Here is a 10,576-nt window from a genome sequence, read left to right on the forward strand (position 1 = left end):
TTTAATATAAATTTACATGTTCAGGTTGGAAGTTATGATCATGTTTGGTTCAATAGCTAAAAGTAAGTCTTGATGGATTACGTTTTGGTGGATAATGTAAAGTGATGTGTTACTGAAGGTGATTTTGCTACTTCAAGTTGGGGTTTATATATCCTTCTGTTTTTTCGCTGAAGCTACCTTGCATTTCTATTTTGTCACATATTATGAATTTCCAGTTCCTGGGATATGTTTTCAATATTTTTGTTTTTTGTGTTGGTGCATGCATCCAATAAAATTCAATAGTTTATTTGCTATTTGGTGTAAGATTCTTGTATTTGAAGACAGTTCACTTTTTGTGTTACTTGTTGAAACTCAATTACCTTTTTGTGCTTAGCTTGATACCCCAAATGGCCCAAATAAAGCTTAACCCTATATTGCCTCAAATTGTTTGCAGCACTAGGTCTAGCTTGCAACAAAAATCTCAAAATGCATTTCATGAACAAATTACAGTTTTTTTAAATGATCTACATGGTGAACCGTGAACGTGACTTCACTAAATTAAGCTTGCCCTCCCTTTTTTGCGCTTAGTTGTTGGGAAATTACGGTCTCACTAATTCCCACCACCCAGCCCAACAATAATAGTAAAGAAATAAAAAACAATACACAACACAAGATTTAACGTGGAAACTCCAAAACAGGAGAAAAACCACCGGCTCCCAAAGAGAAAAATACACTATATCACAAATTGTTACAATGATATAGACGACTCTCTTAAGCCAACTACACTCTCCAAAATATTTAACTAATACAACTTTCAAACAAGGGTAAGAAAGAAAGAAATAATCAAATACTTAAAGCGTATTGATTGGTGCAATTTGGAATGAAGACTTAGCCCCTCTTATATAACCAAGTCACTCACCCCTCACATCTTCCTCCCACCTATGTGGGATACACATATCTTCTACTAGCCAAAATAAACCAACAAATCTCCACCTTTTGGATAGAAGAAGATAACCATGCTTCCCATATTGCAAGGATAACCGACGTAGATGCTTCCTTGACGACAACTTCAAGATCCTCATCTTCATGCCGCTGACATTATCTCTAAGCCAAGAAATAAAATTTGCATCTTCATCGAATATTGTCTAAACCGACAATCATTGTCATCACAGACAATCATAACTCTTAACAAGAATTATCATACTCCACCATTAAGAGTATAGCACTTAGAATATCACATTCCAAGCATTTCACCTCGGCACATGTTGTTGAACAACCAGCTGAAACTTTATGGTGCAACTTCCCTGTTTGGATTTTCCGAAAGTCCCATCAGCTACAACATCATTTTCCACCACACAACCTGCATAAATGCCAAACCAATGCCCATGTGTAATTGTGGAACCGCTAACGAACATCCCTTTCCACGGTGGCGCGGACACACCATGAGGATGACGTGACTTCAGAGGAATTCGTCACTCTCCGTAACAACGGAGACAATGTTAGCGTCTTTGGAGCCATTTGCCGGATTAGCTCCACCTGGACAATTAACCCTTACATGCCCAGTCTTCCCGCACTTCCAGCATGTCAGATTCTTTCTAGAGTTTCTCTTCTGCCTATCCGAACACAACACTATCGTATCTCCTGATGACGAGACCCCGTTACCTTCCAGTCTTTTCTCCTCAGATAGGAGCTTGCTAGTAACGTCTTCAAACTTCAGAGTTTTCTTCCCATACATCAAAATAGGTTTCATGTGTTCATAAGACGATGATAAAGATAATATCAACCTCAAAGCTTTATCTTCATCATCCGTTTTAACTCCAATAGCCTCCAGTTTTGAAACAATACCGTTAAGAATACTTAGATGATCTGAAATCTTTGAACCCCCATCCATACGCAGAGTATGAAATTGTTCTTTAAGACACAACCGATTTGAGATGCCCTTGGCCTGGTACAACTGCTCTAGTTTAACCCAAAGCTCCTTTGCCGTTGATAACCCGTGCACATTTGCAAGCACGTTCTTTGCAAGACACAAACGAATCGCACTTGCTGCCCTCAAATCCATATCATCCCATTCTTCTTCATCGAACTTACTGCTAGAATCACTGCCGGGAACAAAGGTGGGTTTACCTTTCAATGCCTTGTGTAACCCGGACTGAATCAACACATCCTTGACTTGAACCTGCCATAAGCCAAAATTGATCATCCCATCAAATTTCTCAACATCAAACCTCATTGGACTGAACTTCGACATCGTATCCGTATCCTATAAACAACACTTTCTCTGATTTTGCTCACGTTTCGAATAGCCAAAAGATGTAGCAGGTAGCCAGGACCCTTTAAATTGGAAATCCACAACTAGGCCACTAACAAATCCAACTATTACTACGAATCAGAAAAAATATTGTCTAACCAGATACCCTATACGATCAATAGAACTCGTTTCTGATGTGGACGATCCACTCCCGTGGCAACCACAGAGCATACTCCGACTCCTATAACCGAGACCCCCGTCAAACCTGACGCTCTAATACCAGTTGTTGGGAAATTGCGGTCTCACTAATTCCCACCACCCAGCCCAACAATAATAGTAAAGAAATAAAAAACAATACACAACACAAGATTTAACGTGGAAACTCCAAAACAGGAGAAAAACCACCGGCTCCCAAAGAGAAAAATACACTATATCACAAATTGTTACAATGATATAGACGACTCTCTTAAGCCAACTACACTCTCCAAAATATTTAACTAATACAACTTTCAAACAAGGGTAAGAAAGAAAGAAATAATCAAATACTTAAAGCGTATTGATTGGTGCAATTTGGAATGAAGACTTAGCCCCTCTTATATAACCAAGTCACTCACCCCTCACATCTTCCTCCCACCTATGTGGGATACACATATCTTCTACTAGCCAAAATAAACCAACATTAGTGACCAATGTTAGCCTCATTTGTCACACCAATATCTTTTTCCTTATTGTCGTGCCCTTTTTGTGAAGACGAGGAGGAAAGCTTCGATCACCTCTTTGTGAATTGCAAATTCGTCACCCCTCTTTGGTGAAATCTGTTTTCTGGTGGAGCATTCAAGATTCGTTTCCAATACCAAATGGGATTCACCACGCCACGAGTGCAGCTAATTACCAACTTGGTTCGGCCATTGCAAATAAGGTATTCCTAGCTACAAGATACATTTTTTTATGGTTGATTTGGAAGTGTGGCGAAATAGTTTTATGCATTCCTTAGGCGTCTCAAGGCAAGCAATTCTAAGGGAAGATCTCTTGGCGAAGTTGAAAGTTTTGTCTCATTTATGGATTTCATGTAGATCAACATGTAGATCAAAGTGTTAAACAATGTAAACTCATGCTTTATTATTCATCATTCAAGTGGTATTTATAGAGTAGTCATAAACCCTAACAACTTAAACCCTAATGGACCCAGCCCACAATGCAATCGGACTGGCCCAATCCTAATACTCTAACACTCCCCTGCAGTCCGAGCGGCGAAATCGCGAAAGCTCGGACTGGAAGAAAGCGCTAATATTGGAAGGGAAAAAAAAAACACTAATTAATAAACATAAGTAAAGCTTTTTTTTTTTCTCTTATTTGCCGCATCAAATAACTGATATTCGTTTATAGAGTTGCAGATTTCTTGACGGCTTCTCCTTTTCTGTAGCGTTTTTTTTTACGCCGTGGCTTGCTGTGCCTAAGGATCAAGTACCGCTTTGATATGCTACTGTTGTCGACGATAACAAGATTCTTTAACGCTGCAAACAAGAATTTTGACTATATATTCTCTCTTTTTTTGGGGTTTGGAACCTAGTCAAGCTAGGCGGCTCAGCCCCACACCGATTATGATGAGGAACTAGATAAAAATAAAAAAAAAATACTCGTACCAAAAAGACAGACGAGGATGTTTTTTTTTTTTTTTAATGGAAATTTCATGATCTCCTTTTGTTTTGAAGATCACATATTTTATGATTAGCTTGATGCATTGGCATAAAAAAAAAAATAAAGAACAAAGAGAAAACATAAAATAAAATAAATTAAAATGAAGCAAATTAAGACTATGCGGCTGGAAAAATTACAAAGTACACAAGGTCGGTGTGAAAGTGATTGTGTTTAACATGCTGGCGTGAAGTAAAGGTGGTGTCTCAATAAGGATAATAAAACACATAGACACAAAGGTGCCATGTGGTGGCTAAATAAATTATTAGGATAGAAAAAAGCATGATAGGGTTAATGGCTAGATTTTAATGGGTTTTAGGCAGTAGCCGATTAGGGTAGTTTGATAGAGGGGCGAGAAATCAACGATAAGAAAAACAAAACTATTTTATCTAATGTAATTTAAGAAACAAAAGAGAAAACGAATCCCTCCGAATCACCGATGAAGATGGTGATCGGAGGATGACAATTTTATCTTTCGGATCTAATCAACCTAGAGCTCTGATACCATGTTAAACAATGTAAACTCATGCTTTATTATTCATCATTCAAGTGGTATTTATAGAGTAGTCATAAACCCTAACAACTTAAACCCTAATGGACCCAGTCCACAATGCAATCGGGCTGGCCCAATCCTAATACTCTAACACAAAGGTGCTTCATGGTGCTTTTAAATATTGGAGAGTTGACCCAATTTGCTTAGTCATTTCTTGATTGTTTAGTTTTTTTGGCCTTCGGCCTTTTGGTGTGGTTTTTTCGTCTGTATGTAAATTTGGTGCGGCTCTAGCTCGGAGCTTTCGGGCTTTTTTCTTTAAATCATTTAGCTTTCAGAAAAAACATATCAATTCCCTCATTTAAAGTGCATATCTATATCTATCTTCTATATATCTATAATAATTGGGTTTTAGATCATTAAGTATGATTTACCCCTTAATAATAAATGATAGTAAAATAGTAAAAATAGTTAAATTTAATGAATGTGGTAAAAGTTTAACTTCGTGTATTTACCACTTATATTAAATTTTAGTAAAGAAAAAGTAATTACCAAAAAGTAAATGTTAATCACTAGCTATATTTTAATTTATGTAAAGGCTAAAAAGTAATTCATAAGTCGAGCCCTAAGTCAATTAATGAGATTTACTTCTATGATAAAATATAGTTAAAAAATAATTTTTTTCTTATTAACCAAATGAAAAAGAATATTTACTCCTACAATAATAAATTATGATAAATCTAACCAACTTAACTCATACAATAATATGGAGTACAATATAACATAACAATAACAATCTATAACTATAATAACCCACTAATATATCATAACATAATATATATATATATATATATATATATATATATATATATATATATATATATATATATATATATATATATATAGAACATAAAAATCTACCTACATTCTAAAATTGAGTCTTAGAGAGTAACTATGACTTTTAATCACACTATTAGCTAAGGATAAAAACTTGAATTAATACGTATAAAATAATATAATTAGTAAGAACCTAATTATCTAATCTAAAATACTCCTAAAGTTAAGTGCTATTAAGTGCTTTTAATCACATAATTAGATAATACGAGTAGTAAATGATAATGCTAAAAACGAACATATATTTCATAGCATTATCCTTCAAGAAAGACAAGCTTTTGGTTGCAATTGTTCTGTTTACAAGTTATATTCGTTTAAATAATAAAAGGTGAAGACAAAAGACAGATTCGACGAATTGAAGACGCAAATGACCAAAAAGCTAAAAAGTATAAAGTACAATCCAAGTGGTTCAAATTATTGATTGGAAACGTCTAAAAATTACAAGAGTACAAGCCGTGAAACGCAAATTACAAGATATTAAATCGTACGAAAAGGCGTTCGAAAATCCGGAACCGAGACATGAACCAACTTTCAGCGCGCGACGCAACGGATCAAAAATTACAAGTCAACTATGCACAAGAATATAATATAATATATAATTAATTATATATATTATTATATATTATAATTATACGCAGCCCACGTTTTGAATTTGATCAATGAGCTGGAATCCAGAGCTCCGCACTCGCGGAGCTGTGAGGAACAAAACCTCCGCACTCGCGGAGTTACACAGTGATCGAGTGGGCCTATAAAAGGCCACGCATTCTGATCGATTTCACTCACCCTTTTTCTTTCTTTTCTATATACGTAAAGATATATATATATATATATATATATATATATATATATATATATATATATATATATATATATATATATATATATATATATATATATATTTTATAATTTTAATTTAAGTTTAATAATAATAAGGTTATAGTGGCGAATGTTTTAAGTTTGTAAGTCAAAACTCTGTCCGTGTAACGCTACGCTATTAATAATCATTGTAAGTTATGTTCAACCTTTTTAAATTAATGTCTTGGAGCTAAGTTATTATTATGCGTATTTAAATCGAAGTAATCGTGATGTTGGGCTAAATATTAAAGACGGGGTTATTGGGCTTTGTACCATAATTGGAGTTTGGACAAAAGACCGACACTTGAGGAAATTAGACTATGAGCTACTAATGGGCTTTATATTAACTAAACGATACCTTGTTAATTTAATATAAAGGTTACAATTTGATGTATCTATATATAACCACATACGCTTAATCGGGTACGGTGGGCGGGATATTTATAAATACAAATTATTGTTCATTTTACCGGACACGGGAATGGATTAATAGTTAATGGACTCATTAAAACAGGGGTGGATTACATTCAAGGGTAATTGGTGTAATTGTTAACAAAGTAGTAAAACTTTGGATTACACGCAGTCGATAACCTGGTGTATTCATTAAACAAAGTATTAAGACCTTGTTACAGTTCGAATCCCCAATTAGTTGGAATATTTGACTTCGGGTATAAGGATAATTTGACGAAGATCCTCGCACTTTATATTTATGACTGATGGACTATTATGGACAAAACCGTATAGACATATCGAATAATCCAAGACAAAGGAAAATTAACCCATGGTAATAAATTAAAATCAACACGTCGAACATCGTGATTACGGAAGTTTAAATAAGCATAATTCCTTTATTTTATATCTTATCGCACTTTTAATTATCTTACTTTTTAATTATCGCAATTTTATTTATCGTCATTTTATTTATCGCACTTTAAATTATCGTGCTTTTATTATCGTTATTTACTTTACGCTTTAAATTAAGTCATTTGTAAATTTAATATTTTACATTAGGTTTTAATTGCGACTTAAGACATAAAATCGACAAACCGGTCATTAAACGGTAAAACTCCCTTTTTATAATAATAATAATAATACTACTTATATATATATATATATATATATATATATATATATATATATATATATATATATATATATATTTATACAAATATAGTTTAAAAAAAAATATAGCGTTAAACTTGGCTAGCTCCCTGTAGAACGAACCGGACTTACTAAAAACTACACTACTCTACGATTAGGTACACTACATATAGTGTTGTAGCAAGGTTTAGGTATATCCACTCTATAAATAAATAAATAACTTGTGTAAAATTGTATCTTATTTAATAGTATTTCGCAATAAAAATATAACTATTTCGTATACACCTCGCATAACATCAAGTATTTTTGGCGCCGCTGCCGGGGATCGAAATATATTTCATAGCTAAAAATGAACATATATTTCATAGCATTATCCTTCAAGAAAGACAAGCTTTTGGTTGCAATTGTTCTATTTACAAGTTATATTCGTTTAAATAATAAAAGGTGAAGACAAAAGACAGATTCGACGAATTGAAGACGCAAATGACCAAAAAGCTAAAAAGTACAAAGTACAATCCAAGTGGTTCAAATTATTGATTGGAAACGTCTAAAAATTACAAGAGTACAAGCCGTGAAACGCAAAGTACAAGATATTAAATCGTACGAAAAGGCGTTCGAAAATCCGAAACCGAGACATGAACCAACTTTCAGCGCGCGACGCAACGGACCAAAAATTACAAGTCAACTATGCACAAGAATATAATATAATATATAATTAATTATATATATTATTATATATTATAATTATACGCAGCCCACGTTTTGAATTTGATCAATGAGCTGGAATCCAGAGCTCCGCACTCGCGGAGCTGTGAGGAACAAAACCTCCGCACTCGCGGAGTTACACAGTGATAGAGTGGGCCTATAAAAGGACGCGCATTCTGATCGATTTCACTCACCCTTTTCTTTCTTTTCTATATACGTAAAGATATATATATATATATATATATATATATATATATATATATATATATATATATATATATATATATATATAATTTTAATTTTAATTTAAGTTTAATAATAATAAGGTTATAGTGGTGAATGTTTTAAGTTTGTAAGTCGAAACTCTGTCCGTGTAACGCTACGCTATTAATAATCATTGTAAGTTATGTTCAACCTTTTTTAATTAATGTCTCGTAGCTAAGTTATTATTATGCTTATTTAAATCGAAGTAATCGTGATGTTGGGCTAAATATTAAAGACGGGGTTATTGGGCTTTGTACCATAATTGGGGGTTGGACAAAAGACCGACACTTGTGGAAATTAGACTATGTGCTATTAATGGGCTTTATATTAACTAAACGATACCTCGTTAATTTAATATAAAGGTTACAATTTGACGTATCTATATATAACCACATACGCTTAATCGGGTACGGTGGACGGGATATTTATAAATACAAATTATTGTTCATTTTACCGGACACGGGAATGGATTAATAGTTAATGGACTCATTAAAACAGGGGTGGATTACATTCAAGTGTAATTGGTGTAATTGTTAACAAAGTAGTAAAACCATGGATTACACGCAGTCGATAACCTGGTGTATTCATTAAACAAAGTATTAAGACCTTGTTACAGTTCGAATCCCCAATTAGTTGGAATATTTGACTTCGGGTATAAGGATAATTTGACGAAGATCCTCGCACTTTATATTTATGACTGATGGACTATTATGGACAAAACCGTATAGACATATCGAATAATCCAGGAAAAGGACAATTAACTCATGGTAATAAATTAAAATCAACACGTCGAACATCGTAATTACGGAAGTTTAAATAAGCATAATTCCTTTATTTTATATCTTATCGCACTTTTAATTATCTTATTTTTTAATTATCGCAATTTTATTTATCGTCATTTTATTTATCGCACTTTTATTATCGTTATTTACTTTACGCTTTAAATTAAGTCATTTGTATATTTAATATTTTACATTAGGTTTTAATTGCGACTTAAGACATAAAATCGATAAACTGGTCATTAAACGGTAAAACCCCCTTTTTATAATAATAATAATACTACTTATATATATATATATATATATATATACAAATATAGTTTTTTAAAAAAAATATAGCGTTAAACTTGGCTAGCTCCCTGCGGAACGAACCGGACTTACTAAAAACTACACTACTCTACGATTAAGTACACTGCCTATAGTGTTGTAGCAAGGTTTAGGTATATCCACTCTATAAATAAATAAATAACTTGTGTAAAATTGTATCGTATTTAATAGTATTTCGCAATAAAAATATAACTATTTCGTATACACTTCGCATAACATCAGTAAAATATAGTAATAATGATTAAAAAGTTAAAAAAATATACAGAAAAAATATTCAATTTTAAGAGAGGGAGAGAAGACGTTCTGCATGAATTCTAATGAATGATCAACTTCAATTAAATATTGATGCATAAATCATAACTGAATTTAAATTTAATACTATTGACAATATAACATTTGTATGTAGTTAGTGTTAGCTGATATTACAGTAACAGTTAGCAAGGTTGCAAAATTCACTATTCGGGGATTAATCGGTCGAGACTTTGAAATGATTAATCGGCAAATCGGGAATTAATCGGATTGTACAATATACATTTAAATATTAAATTTTAATATTTATATGTGTAATTATAGGAAAAAATCATAAATACAAAGATAATTTTTAAAACAATTGTCTAAATTTGTTCATTTTACTTCAAAACTATAAAATTCTAGTTTAAATTTGTTCAAAACTATAAATTTGTTCATTTTGATTACCAAATTTGATTTTGATCCATCAATTGACGTTGACCGTTTAATTAAACGGATTTTTGAAAATCGGAACGGATTGCTCTTAAAAATGATTAATCGGAGATTAATCGGCGAATAATCGGGTTTTTTACAACACTGACAGTTAGTGTGGGCATATGAAAGAATTCAACAGACAATATATATTACAAATAAACCTAAACAGGTAACTATGAAGTTCGATTGAGTATTGTTTGATTATAATAATGTAAAACTTTCATTAGTATCTTCAATACAATTTCATATAATTTCTAATATTTGGATTAAAGAAGTATATAAAACTGTTTCAATGATACGCCGATCCACCCCCATATTATGTAAGTTTTATAGTGTTTCGTTTTAATTTGTATAATATTATTGATTTAACGAATTAATTTATGTTGTTTGGAACAATTGCATAATTCAGTTCGTGTTTCGGATGTATTAATAATTTCTGCTTTTGTGAATTCTGGATACTACATACCCCGTACTACATAATATGGAGTATAAAATTTGATTAGTTACTTTTGT

Source organism: Rutidosis leptorrhynchoides, chromosome 4 (assembly GCF_046630445.1).
Source record: "Rutidosis leptorrhynchoides isolate AG116_Rl617_1_P2 chromosome 4, CSIRO_AGI_Rlap_v1, whole genome shotgun sequence".
NCBI lineage: Eukaryota > Viridiplantae > Streptophyta > Magnoliopsida > Asterales > Asteraceae > Rutidosis > Rutidosis leptorrhynchoides.